This window comes from Trichechus manatus, unplaced genomic scaffold (assembly GCF_000243295.1).
Source record: "Trichechus manatus latirostris isolate Lorelei unplaced genomic scaffold, TriManLat1.0 scaffold00083, whole genome shotgun sequence".
Taxonomy (NCBI): domain Eukaryota; kingdom Metazoa; phylum Chordata; class Mammalia; order Sirenia; family Trichechidae; genus Trichechus; species Trichechus manatus.
The window spans coordinates 6616089-6631243 of NW_004444019.1; positions in this window are offsets into that span (position 1 = coordinate 6616089).

The following is a 15155-nucleotide window of genomic DNA, read 5'->3' on the forward strand; positions in this document are numbered from 1 at the left end:
AATAATTAAAACAGTATGTTTACATCAGAAGCCATGTACTGGGCACAACACACAAGTAAATCTATATGTGTGTTGTATATTCACAAATATATATATTTCTTTTAGAAAAATGCAAACAGCTGTTACTTAAGGTGAAATTCCTCTATACTCATTTTTATGTAGTGCTGTTTAAATGTAAAATGGACAGAGTTTCATACTTCATAAAGTTAAATAGTATCAGTTTTGTTCAGATATACATTTTAATATATTACATTATATTCCTTCTGCATCTCAAATCAGATTGTCTTCTCCTTTCTGAATACAGGTAGTCCCTGCCTTACTACGTATTTGAGTTACAACAAACTGCACTTACAACTGTCTGGTTTTTCGTTTTTTTAGTTTTTTTAATACATCTCATAGTAATATGGACTACACACAGTGTTGCAACAAGTAATTTGCTGATGTTATCATTCTCGGATGTTCACTCACAGATGTTCAAAGATCGAATTTATAAAGATACTGATATAAAATACAATGATAATGAAAGCTAAAAAAAAGAGATATTCGACTTACGTCAGAACTGACTTATGACAGAGTTGTCGGAATGGAACCCCGAAGTAAGTTGGGGCCTACCTGTAATTAGTTCCCATGCCATAACAGTTCTAGTTTAAAGGATTTTATGCTTTCTGTTGAGGATCAGTTGAGATATTTGTCTTCTGTATATTTTTACTAAACATTCTAACTTATTTTCCTTAAGCGTACACATCATATAAAAACAAAAGATTAGAGTATTTCTGGGGGTGAAATACACAAATTGTTAGAAATGTAAATAATTGAACTATTTGCCTAATATATTTTCTGGGGGAAAAAAAAAGTTGCCTTTGAGTGATTCTGACTCAAGGTCGCTCCACGTGTTTTAGAGTAGAACCATGCTTCATAGGGTTTTCATGGTGTCACCTTTTAGAAGCAGAGTGCCAGACCTTTCTTCCTAGGCATCTCTGGTGGGTTCAAACTGCCAGCCTTTCAGTTAATAGCCCAGCACTTAACTGTTTGTGCCAACCAGGGTCTCCTTCTACTGTCTAAAAGACATAACCTATTAAGAAAACATTTAGAAATACATATGTGCTTACAAATGAATAGAAATATGTGTGAATATTATTTTAATATATGAAAATATTTTGCATTAATCCAATCTGTATATATTGAAACTACTTGTGTTTCATTTTGTGAAGATAAAACAACTTTACTGTAGAGAAACTACAAACTAATTATAATGCTTTATTATAGTAAATAATATTTGTAAGAATACTAGCTAAAATACTGATTTTATTTTAGGAAATTTATCTATTATACCACTTTCCCCTGTTTTTGTGCAGAATTTTGGTACTCAGTGAACTGAAATTATAAAGACTAAACAGACTGATTTGATGTATTTTTGCTAATTGGTAACTAATTAAACATCTATATATAAACTATGTTTTCTTACAATGATGATAAACATACATAAAACTGCAATTTTCTTTCTAATGTAGAAATTTCACAATTTAGCAACACCATTTTATGGTTAATACTTATTAATTTAAATTTATAAATTTAATGACATAAATCAGCATCCGACTTTAAAGTAGGTAAGTCATAAAGAAAACACTGGTGACTGATATGTAGTAGAGGACTGCTATATGATAAATTATTTAAAGGTATCATATTAATTACAATATAATAATTCTACAAAATATCAAAATTTTACAAATGAGGACACTTATGCTTAAGGAGGTTAAATAACTAAGACATAAGGCAAATTCAAGCATAAAGAAAGCAGAGGTTGAATTCAGGGAAGCAAGCATTCAATGAAACAAAGCACACTCTAAAGATCTAATAGTTATGAATGTATGTGGACAAACAACAGAGCATCAGCATTTAGAGAACTACAGGAAATGCGTATTGTAATAGAGACAAACACTAATATTTTAATCTATGTTACGTTCCATTACAGATCACGTGGATAAATAAGTAAATAAAAACAAGACAGTAAGTTATTTCAGCTGACATAGATCAAACACTGATTATACTCTGAGAATAGAGAAAAATTCTTATTTTTCAAGTGACCATCAAACATTCACAGAAAACAACTATATATTAAGCCATAAAGAAAACCTCAATAAAAATTTTAAAAGCAGAAAAAGCATCAACAATATTCTCTGATCATGATTCAATAAAATTGGGAAGTAATAAAAAAAAAAACTGGGCTAAACTTCAACAATAGCAACAACAAATTTCATATGGAAAAACATGCATAACCAAGGAAATCAAGCTGAAATTGTAGAAAATCTAGAAAATAACAATATTAAATAAACTACCTTTCAGTACTTATGGAATATAGCTAACATGTCCTCAGAAGATTTATAATCTTATAGACTTCTGTTAGGAGTCCCTGGGTGACACAAATGGTGAAGCTCCAGGATACTAACCAAAAGATTGTGGTTCCAACCCAGAGCCACTCTGGAATATAGGCTTGGCAATCTGCTTCCAAAAGCTCAAAGTCATGAAAAATCTATGGAGGGCAGTCTACTTTGTAACGTGTGGGTCACCATAAGTCAGAATCAATGCTGTGGCTACTTCTATTATTAAACAATACATAGTTAAAAGAAATGAATATTCATGTATCATTAAAATTAACAAAAAGTTATGAAGTGAAAGAAGTTAATAAAGAACATAGCAGAAAATATTAAATTATAAAACAAAAGAAAGAGAAAGCAGATAGGGAAGGAAGGAAGGAAAGGAGGGAGGGAGGGAGAGAACTGGTTCTTTAAAAAAAACTTGCGTAGTAGTTAAAGACTTAGCTAAAATAATGACAAAAAAAGAAAAAAAGCACAAAATCTAAAACAAGATACAATGATGAAGGTGTTATCAGAATAAATTCATAAATCATAAAAGACCACTTTGCTCACTATTTTAGCTACAATACTGTGGTCATAAGTACTTGTGAACCTATATCAATAACTCTTTTGAGAATGAAGTAGTAATTAAAGGAAAAGAAGGAGAAAAAATTTTTAAAAAAGCTTCTGCTCAGTTACTAATAATGTTATTAATAATATTGTAGTTCAATGTAGATATATTTTACAAAAGAATTTTTTTGTTGTTGTTAGGTGCCAGTAAGTCAATTCCAACTCATAATGACCCTATGTACAACAGTACGAAACACTGCCGAGTTCTGCGCCATCCTCACAATTGTTGTTATGCTAAAGCCCATTGTTTCACCCATTGTGTCAATCCATCTTATTGAGAGTCTTCCTCTTTTTCACTGACCCTCTACTTTACCAAGAATGATGCCCTTCTCCAGGGACTGATCCCTCCTGACAACATGTTCAAAGTATGTGAGACATAGTCTGGCCATCCTTGCTTCTAAGGAGCATTCTGATTGTACTTTTTCCAAGACAGATTTATTCGTTCTTTTGGCAGTCCATGGTATATTCATTATTCTTCACCAACACAATTCGAAGATGTAAATTCTTCTTCAGTCTTCCTTATTCATCATCCAGCTTTCACATGTGTAGGAGGTGATTGAAAATACCATGGCTTGGGTCAGGCACACCTTAGTCTTCAAGGTGACATCTTTGCTTTTCAACACTTTAAAGAGATCTTTTGCAGCAGTTTTGCCCAATGCAATGTGTCTTTTGATTTCTTGACTGCTGCTTCCATGGGTGTTGATTGTAGATCCAAGTAAAATGAAATCCTTGACAACTTTAATCTTTTCTCCGTTTATCATGATGTTGTTTATTGGTCCAGTTGTGAGGATTTTTGCTTTCTTTATGTTGAGGTGTAATCCATACTGAAGACATTAGTCTTTGATCTTCATCAGTAAATGCTTCGAGTCCACTTCACTTTCAGCAAGCAAGCTTGTGTCATCTGCATAACACAGGTTGTTAATGAGTCTTCCTCCAATCCTGATGCCCCGTTCTTCTTCATATAGTCCAGTTTCTCAGATTATTTGCTCAGCATACAGATTGAATAAGTATGGTGAAAGGATACAATCCTGATACACACCTTTCCTGACTTTAAACCACAGAGTATCCCCTTGTTCTGTTTGAACGACTACCTCTTGGTCTATGTACAGGTTCCTCATGAGCACAATTAAGTGTTCTGGAATTCCCATTCTTGCCAATGTTATCCATAATTTGTTATGATCCACCTAGTCAAATGCCTTACCACAGTCAATAAAACACAGGTAAATAAATAAAACACATCTTTCTGGTATTCTCTGCTTTCAGCCATGATCCATCTGACATCAGCAATGATATCGCTGGTTCTGTGTCCTCTTCTGAATCAGACTTGAATTTCTGGCAGTTCCTTGTCAATATACTGCTGCAGCCACTTTTGAATGATCTTCAGCAAAATTTTATTTCAGTGTGATATTAATGATATTATTCGATAATTTCCACGTTTGGTGAGATCGACTTTCTTGGGAATAGGCATATAGATCTCTTCTACTAGTCAGTTGGCCAGGTAGCTGTCTTCCAAATTTCTTGGCATAGATGAGTGAGCACTTCCAGTGCTGCATCTGTTTTTTGAAACATCTTAATTGGTATTCAATTCCTGGAGCCTTGTTTTTAGTCAATGCCTTCAGTGCAGCTTGGACTTCTTCCTTCATTACCATTTGGTTCCTGATCATGTGGTACCTCATGAAATGGTTGAACGTTGACCAGTGCTTTTTGGTATAGTGACTCTGTGTATTCTTTTCAACTTCTTTTGATGTTTCCTGAATCGTTTAATATTTTCCCCATAGAATCCTTCAATATTGCAACTAGAGGCTTGAATTTTTTCTTCAGTTCTTTCAGCTTGAGAAATGCAGAGCATGTTCTTCCCTTTCGGTTTTCCATCTCCAGGTCTTTGCATGTCATTATAATACTTTACTTTGTCTTCTTGAGCTGCCCTTTGAAATCTTCTGTTCAACTCTTTTACTTCATCATTTCTTCCTTTCACTTTAGCTACTTGACATTCAAGAGGAAGTTTCAGAGTCTCTTTTGACATCCATTTTGGTCTTTTCTTTCTTTGCTGTCTTTTTAATGACCTCTTGCTTTCTTCATGTATGATGTCCTTTCACAACTTGTCTGGTCTTTGGTCATTAGTGTTCAATGTGTCAAATCTATTCTTGAGATGGTGTCTAAATTTAGGTGGGATATACTCAAGGTCGTACTTTGGCTCTCGTCGACTTGTTCTAATTTTCTTCAGTTTCAACTTGAACTTGCATATGAGCAATTGATGGTCTGTTCTGCAGTTGGCCCTAGCCTGGTTCTAACTGATGATATTGAGCTTTTTCATTGTCTCTTCCCACAGATGTAGTCCATTTGATTTCTGTGTATTCCATCTGGCAAGGTCCACGTGCATAGTCTCTGTTTATGTTGGTGAAAATGTGTTTGCAGTGAAGAAGTCATTGGTCTTGCAAAATTCTATCATGCAATATCCAGCATCATTTCTATCACCAAGGTCATATTTTCCAACTACCAATCCTTCTTCTTTGCTCCCAGCTTTCAAATTCCAATCTCCAGTAATGATCAATGCATCCTGATTGCATATTCAATCCATTTCAGACTGCAGAAGTTGGTAAAAACCTTCAGTTTCTTCATCTTTGACCTTAGTGGTTGGTGCATAAATTTGAATAATAGTCATATTAACTGGTCTTCCTTGTAAGCCTATGGATATTATCCTATCACCGACAGCGCTGTACTTCAGAATAGATCTTGAAATGTTCTTTTTTAATGATGAATGCAACACCATTCCTCTTCAAGTTGTCGTTCGTGGCATAGTAGACTATATGATTGTCCGATTCAAAATGGCCAATAGCAGTGCATTTCAGCTCACTAATGCCTAGGATATCAGTGTTTATGTGTTCCATTTCATTTTTTATTCCAATTTTCTTAGATTCACACTTTTGTACATTCCACTTTCCAGTTATTAGTGGATGTTTGCCGCTGTTTCTTCTCATTTTGAGTCATGCCACATCAGTAAATGAAGGTCCTGAAAGCTTGACTCCATCCACGTCATTAAGGTCAACTCTACTTTGAGGAGGCAGCTCTTCCCCAGTCATCTTTGGAGTGCCTTCCAACCTGAGGGGCTCATCTTCCAGCACTATATCAGACAATATTCCACTGCTATTTATAAGGTTTTCACTGGCTAAATCTTTTCAGAAGTATACTGCCAAGTCCTTCTTCCTAGTCTGTCTTAGTCTAGAAGTGCAGCTGAAACCTGTCTGCCATAGGTGACCCTGTTGGTATTTGAATACTGGTGGCATAGCTTTCAGCATCTCAGCAACATGCAAGCCCCCACAGTACAACAAACTGACAGACACATGGGGGATTTTGTTTTCAGTATTCATATAATCTAGAAATATTACATTTAAGCAATTTACAACTATATTTGTTATACATTATTCTATGATGGAAATTGATAATAAACATTACTAAGGATTCTGTATGGTCTCATATGGGAGGGGGTCCATAGGGAATGTGACATCATGAGTTACCACACTGGGTGACACCAACCCTAGTGATGTCACTGACCTCAGGAAAGAGTGTTGCTCAGGGTAGGTAAGTCATAGCAATCAACGATAAAAGGCAGATAACAGACATTGTGATTAGGTTAACCAAGCCTATTCACACCCCTTTTTCTGTGGCCACAATCTAGATTTGTCTAGAGGTGGCTGTATGGTCCAGTTCTGCCCAGTGCAATAAACGTGGAAATCTTTGGGTAGAGTTTCCAGAAAGCCTTTTTAAAAGAGAGGTCCTTGGCAAGCATCCCTCTTCTGCCCTTCACCTTTACTTCTCTCTTAGCAGGACCATATAAATAAGTGCAGCAGTCATCTTGCAACCTTGAGGAAAAAAGACACATCCTACAAATGGCTGCACAGAAATATTGAAGAGATCTTGGTCCCTGATAGCATGAAGCCAGTGGACCAGCTCTGTCTGTTTATCTCCAGCTGCTTGTGAAGTCAGAAAAATAAATCCATATGTATTACTTGGTTTCTGTCATTTGCAATGAAATGCATTTCTGAAAATATAAGGAGAAATGATGATTCAATGAGAAAAAATTTTATTCAAGCACACACTATAGGAAAGGAAAGGCTTAAATAAATAAAAATAAACATAGTTATAAAATAATTAATCATAGTGCAAACCCCAATCCTAAAATCCTGTGCAGAGCTAGTGCTCTTTGGGTATAATAATGTCTAAGCCACAACTAAGGTGGAATGGAGGTTTATTTGAATCTCCTATAAAAGAATGATGGTAGCGAAACATTGAGAGACAGGTAGCAACTTATCATTAACTCCCCATATTTATTTACCCACATTTCACCCTAAGAGATAACTTTGGAAATTGAATCAAAATGAAGGTATTCATCTTTGCCCTGTTTTTTATAGTAATCCTATAAACAGGTTCTTAAGCATACAGTTACACCATAGTTGCTGAAAGAATGCCAAGTCATTGCTCAAAAGGTGTTATTCTGCTCCCTGAGGTCGTAGAGAGCCAAGGCACACGGCCATTGAGGTTAATTGATTTAAGAAACAAACAGTTACTGAATAACTTTTATATGAAGTACCCTTGTTAACTGCTGAAAAAGAGAATACAATGATGGCTAATTTATGGTAACTGTATAGAAAGTGAAGGAGCCCTGGTATTGCAGTGGTAAGTACTAGGCTGCTAACCAAAAGGTTGGCAGTTTGAACCCAGCCGCTCTGAGGGAGAAAGATGTGGCCATTTGCTTCCGTAATGATTTAGTCTTGGAAACCCGTGGGGCAGTCCAATAACATCAGTATGAGCCAGAATCAACTCGAGAGCAATGGGTTTGGTTTTGGTTTGTTGGTATATAAAGTGGGTTTCAGTCCTATAGGCGAGCCAAATATTTGCAGAAATTATACACAAATGTGATCTAAGGGAGTTAAGAGTGCTGAATGAAGTAACACCACAATAGTCCAAGTGCCATTTGTGAATTGTTCCTAGCTTTGGAAGTGATGGTAAAACCAAAAACCAAACCAGTTGTCACAGGGTCAGTTCTGACTCATGGCACCCCTATAGAACTGTGCTCTATAGGGTTTTCCCTGGCTGATTTTTTTGGAAGTAGATCACCAGGCCTTTCTTCAAAGGTGCCTCTGGGTGGACTCAGTCTTCCAACCTTTCAGTTAGCAGCAATCGTGTTAACCATTTGCACCACTTGGGAACTCTGTTCCTTCAATTATAAGGGGGCAATTGTTGAATCCACATAGAGATGAATGATCTCATAGGAATAATTTTCTTTTCTCTTACCCCACCTGAAGAAGAATCCTTGCAAACACATGAGTACTTCTATCTTATCTCTGCTTACCTCCCTTCAAGTCTTTTCTCCTGTGTTAATGCTTGCCTTATCTTCAAAGTTTTTGTAGAATTCTTCTTGAAATCCAGTGACTTAAATGAAACCTGTCCCTCCCTGCAGCCCTCTGTATGGAAGTTTGCTCTTCTTTCATTCGCCACATATTTAGGCTCTAAACTTAAGACATGCATATCTGTAATTATTTTAGATCTTTAGTTTTCCATTTTCAAATGATACTCCCCACCTCCACTTTTGAAGCTTTTGACTGGTTACTTTACCCACCTTTACCACTCCTTAAGGTCCCTGGGTGGCACAAACAGTTTGCACTTAGCTACTAAATGAAAAGTTGTGTGTTCTAATCGACCCTGCAGCTCCATGTGGAAGAAATCCCTGACAATCTACTTCTGTAAGATTACACCCATTGAAAATCCTACGGAGCTCAGTTCTACCCTGAAACACATCGGGTATCCATGAGTAGAAATCAACAGGCCAGCAAAGGGTATCACTCCTTATTAACTGTATTCCTTGGACCCAGTGAGGTGTGGCTAACAGAACTTCCCTCTACCATGATGGCAGTCTGGGAGGTTTGGAGGACATTTCAACACCTGTATAAATGGCCACTGAACATTTTAGACTCAAACTATTTGTTCTTTTTTCCTTCCACAGTCCTCACCTTTACTTTAGCAATTCACTCTCTATAGACAGTGCCATTTCCTATATCTATCAACATCCAAAATTTAAACTCCAGCATACTATGTTCTGATCCTGATCCCTAATCTATATATTTGATCATACTGTACTACCTCTAGTTATGCTCTTAATTCTCATCAATCCTTACATTTTATTGAATACTACCTTTTCTCAGCATTTACTAATTTTTCTGATTTTATTGACATTTCAATACAGCAGTCAACCACTCCAACCAAAAAATACATCATTGAAAGTACTTTCTAATTCTCTAACCAATATTCACAACATCTTGACCACTCATCTTCTTCCTCATCTTAAATCACTATAGATTTCTGAATTTTCTGTTTCTACATGGGCTGATGAGACTTGCTTGAAACAAAAATCACAATTTTCTTGGTACAAAGTATCTCAGTTAGCCACCCTAACACATACACACACACACACACACACACACACACACCAGCAGACTCTCTGAATCTCTGATCAGCTACTTCTCTCATTCCTTATATCTATTTCCATGTATTTATATTTCTCAAATTTCCTAACCTGTCCCTAGAAACTTGACTTCTATTTACTAGAGAAAGCTGAAGCAATTAGTGTTAGCTTCATTTATTTAACCAAACTACAAACTTATCATGATCTGCATGTACCCTATTTTCTCACCTCCAGCCTCAGGGGAAAAAAAATATCCTTATGCTTATCTAACACTAATTAACCCAATAGTTTCTAGGTCAGGGCTTTTAAAACATTAATGTGTTTATTAATTACTTGGGAATCTTGTTAAAATGTAGATTCTGATTAAGTAAGTCTAGAGCAGAGCCTGAGATTCTAACAAACTCCCAGTAAAGTTGATGGTCCTGGCCCACGGATTACACATTGAATAACAACATTCTTGGCTACCATCTTCTCTCTTCTCTTCAAAGGCCTTGATCTATCAATTATAACTAGTTTCTTCTGTAGTTTCAAGTTATTTAACTAAAGACTCCTTACATGATGCAAACAACAGAAAAATAAAAGGAAAACAATGATAATTGCCCACCCCTGAGTTTTCCTCTACCTGTCACGCCAATCCTTCATAGATAAACTACTTGAAAAATTCCAGTCTGCAGAGCTGATTCTGCCTCTTCATGGTCCAAGTACTCTTCAACCACTACAGTGTTATTTCTTTATCCATTACACTAAAAATATTCTGTCAAAAGTAACCAATGATGTGCCTATCCTAAGTGTCTATTTATTTCCTTTCATTACTTGACAGATGCATCATTTAACACTACGTATACTTCACCCTTCTCAAAAGTCTCTCCTCCTTCATATTCCATTTAATATTTTCTCTAGATTCTTTTACTTCCTCCAGAATCTAAGCATGACAATTGTAGTGCTTTGTCTATAGCTGTACCTTCTCTATCTTGTCCCATATCACCAGCCCCTTAAATGTTTGTGATTCTTCAAGTTTATCATGAGACCTATTTTCTCACCCTAAAAATTATCCATTGGTTAACTCATCTGAACCTACAGCTTCAATTATCCCTAATACAGTAATTACTTCAGTTTAGACATTGTCCATGCACTCCATTTGTACTGAACAGGTTCACTTCAATGTCCAGCAGTCACTTCATTCCAATAATGTCTAAAATCAGCTTACCATTTTCTCCTAAAACCTATTTTTTCTCTTGTATTTTTTATGATCAGTGTCACCATCTATCCAAGTGCAGGTCAACTTATCCATAAGGCACAGTGGGCACAGTGCTTAGGGCCCACAATACTTTCAAAATCAGAAGGAGAAAAATGAACTTTTAGGTCAAAGAAAATGTTTTAATATATCATAATAACACATGGGGCCCAAAGTGCCTAGGACACAGAAGGTAATTATGTGGCCCCAATCCTAGTCACCTAAGCCTTATAACTGGAAACTCCTCTAGGCACTTTTTTACTTCTTCAATTCTCACATTGAATCAATCACTAAGTGCTGGTAATTCTGTACAAATTTGGAGACATTGCCTTAATTCTAGCTCTTTCCTGAACTATTGGGTAACTTCTACCTTGGCTTTCTACGTATAGTGTTGCTCTCATGATACTACATTGCCTAGCTATCAAGTTTCAGTTTAAAAACCATCCAGGGCTTTGAGTATCCTACGGGAAAAATATTGAATACTATCTCTTTCTGGACCTATCCTTTGCACATCTTGCTAGTTTCTCTTCCTCTTATATATCTTGTTCTCTCTTTATGCTAAACTACTGGCAGTTCTTTGTGCTTGACATTCTTCGTTATACAGATAAGCAGTTAAGTGGGAAAAACCCTTCTCTTCAGTTAACCTAATAAATTCCTTTTCACTCTAAGAGCTTTCTGAAACTCCTGCATGAAAATATAGGGACATCCTCCTATAGCAAGTATATAATTCAGCCACACAACCCATCACATGCTTTTGCATCTGTTTCTTTTCTTGTGGGCTCACCCTAGATAGTAGGCTCCTGGAGGGTAGAAACTTTGTCTTATTGATCCATCGGTCCTCCCTGTCTGGCATAAATAGGAATTCAAAAAACGTAGGTTGTATGATTGAATAAATAAATTATTTGAATGTATACTATGCATACACATTTTATTTAAAATGCATATAATACCAACTGTACTTAAAAGTGACATAATTGCATCCTACATCCTATATCTATTTCTGATCATCTAGTTATAGTCTGTCACTCTACCTCTGAATGATCTAAAGCAGCATATAAATAAACAATAGTTTGATATAAACCTAGACCTCTTAATTAAGCAATATGACAATTATGGTCAATGTCAATGCATGTGATTCATGCCTTTAAATATTCAATGTAAAAAGCAAATACATATAAACTAATAGAAGATAATCATTTATTTAAAAAATGACCTAGGTAAAAGATTTCAAAATTATCTAGCTCTGATCAACTTTGGTAACCTAAATAATTTCTGGAAATACCCAAAGGTTTGAGAGATTCAATTCAAAGTTAAAATTTCTTTATATAGATTTTCTGAAAACAGAAATGTCATTTTAATATCAAAGTAAACATGTGATCACAAAAGCAGTGTAACTTTCTCTTAAGTGCTTTTCGCTCTGATCAGTGATTGGACAGTATGTTCAACTAACTTAGGGTGTATTATAATCAGTTTTGGCATCTGTTCTAACATTAAAAAAAAAAGGAATCATCAAAAACATTCCACAAAAATGTTTCAAAAACGTTTAGCTTATCACCTTTCTGCAAGTATAATTTTGGCTCAGAGACGTTCATTCATTAACTCAGCAAATATTTAATGAATATATGAGTCAGAATCAACTCGACTGCAATGGATTTTGGTTATTGCATACCTGGCACTGTACTAGGCACAGGAACACTGTAGGGAGTAAAACAAGGAGTTTGCATTCTAGCAGAGCACACAGACAAAAATAAATATTTATAAGTCAAGTAAGAATATGAAAGGTAGGGGAGGCGTGGCCAAGATGGCGGAGGAGTTAGACGCTTTCTATATCCCTCTCACAACAAAGACCTGGAAAAACAAGTGATTTGACTCTATATGAATATCTAGGTTCCCTGAACAAGGCAAAGTTGAGGAATCGGACTAAGTGACGGGGGCAGGGAGAGGGAGATGGTTTGGAAGAAGCGAAGCGTGCCAGAGCTGCAGCAGCGAAACTGCAGCACTGCAACCACACAGGTCCGCAGTGAAGCAGGCAAACGGCTGTGCTGTGCACGTGCTCAGGAAGCAGTTTCCACATCGAGAGAGACCCGGCAGCAGAGATTCTGCTTGGACACTCCGAACCAGTGAAAACCAGCTCCCGTGTGGCTAAGATAGTACATGCACACGGCCTTTCACAGGGATTTTTTAAAAAAGCCCATTTGGGAAAAACCTCTCTCCCTTTTACCTCCTCCCTCCATGCTCTGCACCAGGAGTCTGCTGAGCCAGAAGTAGATCCCAAAAGGTTCCCTGACCCATTCTTCTGGCCTTGGAGACGGAAAAAATAAGCTACTGCCTCCCCTAAGTCAGGAACACAGGGTTGGCACAGCTCATTTGCTAAGCGCAGGTATAAGGGGTCCTCAGACTCTGAGTGCCTTACACCCCTGTATGTACTTGTGGGGACCCATCTCAACAGCGTTAGCCCTCACTACCACAGGACAACAGGGCAAACATCTGAAGTTTAACTTCAACTGCTTCAGCTGTGAACTGGCAGATTTGTAACCCTCAAAACAGCCCTGCCCCTTAAGTAGGCACTTTTATCTATCTGCAACAGGGGCTTGAGGACTGGTGGTATCACCTAAAGCTCCTAGTCACCTGTTACAAGAGTCCAAGAAAAAATGGTGCCCTTGAATCTTTACAGCTGACAGAGTGGGGTGTTCGTAGTCCAGTTGCAAAACTCACCTACCTACTCACCTTAGAGAATAGGGACACCCTTTCCTTTCAGACTCTCAGGGGGAGCCATCAGTCCTCTGCCTGGCTCAGCACGTGATCCCCTATCACAGCCAGAGTCCAGTGTCTGCACCAATCACCCGTGCCTCTCTAGGACTGGGGGTGAGAGCCTGCATCACACACTTGGTGACCAACTGCCTGGACACCCAAGCTGAACCCATATAGGAAAATTTAAGGGACTCCTGTGTGCACATACTTAGTTAAAGAACTAACTACCTGTTGACAGGATGTTAGAGATTCAAAGGTGTCAAAAATCAAACTAGTGCACACGAGCAGCCTATTTGGGCATATCAAAACAAAACAAAATAAGGAGCTAGGTCTCACTAAACAAATATAAAATAAAATTATAATAAATTATTGATGGCTCAGAGACAACAGTCAATATCAAATCACACAAAGAGGCAGTCCATGATGGCTTCGGCAAGCTCCCAAAATAATCAATGAATTCTCTGGAGGAAGAGAACTTCTTCGAATTACCAGAGGCAGAATACAAAAGAATGATATACAGAACTATTCTAGAAATTAGAAAGGAAATTCAACAGAATGCAGCAACAGCCAGGTACATACAGACAAAGTACTAGCAGAACTTAAAAAAGTTATTCAAGAACATAATGACAAATTTAATAGGCTACAAGAATCCATAGAGAGACAGCAAGCAGAAATCCAGAAGATTAACAATAAAATTTCAGAATTAAAGAACTCAATAGAAAGTCATAAGAGCAAAATTGGGCAGTAGAAGTTAGAATTAGTGACATTGAAGATAAAGCTCTTGATGCCGACTTATCTGAGGAAAATCAGATAAAACAATTTAAAAAAATGAAGAAACTCTGAGAGTCATGTGGGACTCTATCAAGAGAAATAACCTACGAGTGATTGGAGTACCAGAACAGGGGGGATAACAGAAAATACAGAGAAAATTGTTGAAGATTTGTTCACAGAAAACTTCCCTGATATCATGAAAGATGAGAAGATATCTATCCAAGATGCTCATCGAACCCCACATAAGGTAGGTCCCAAAAGAAAGTCACCAAGATGTATTATAATCAAACTTACCAAAACCAAAGATAAAGGGAAAATTTTAACAGCAGCTAAGGATAAAAGAAAAGTCATCTACAAAGGAGAGTCAATTAGAATAAGCTTGGACTACTCAGCAAAAACTATGCAGGCTAGAAGGCAATGGTATGACATATAGAAAGACTTGAAGGAAAATAACTGCTAGCCAAGATTTATATATATAGCAAAACTGTCTCTCAAATACGATGGCAAAATTAGGGCATTTCCAGATAAACAGAAGTTCAGGGAATTTGCAAAAACCAACCCAAAATTACAAGAAATACTAAAGGGAGTCCTACGGTTAGATAATCAATAACACTAGATAACAATGCAAGACTAGAACACAAGACGGAGCAACCAGATGTTGACTCAGATACAGATATCAAAAATACATCAAAGCTAAAACATGGAAAATAGGGAAACAGATATCAATATGTAAAAAAGGACAACATTAAAACAAAAAAGAGGGACTTAAAAAATGGAGACATTGATTTTTCATATGGAAGGGAAGTTAAGGTGATACAAAGTAATAAAAGACTGGCATAAACTTAGAAAAATAGGGGTAAATATTAAGGTAACCACAAAGGAATCTAACAATCCTACAAATCAAATAAAAAAGTAGAAAAACATAAAGACCCAGCAAACACAAAATCTACAACAA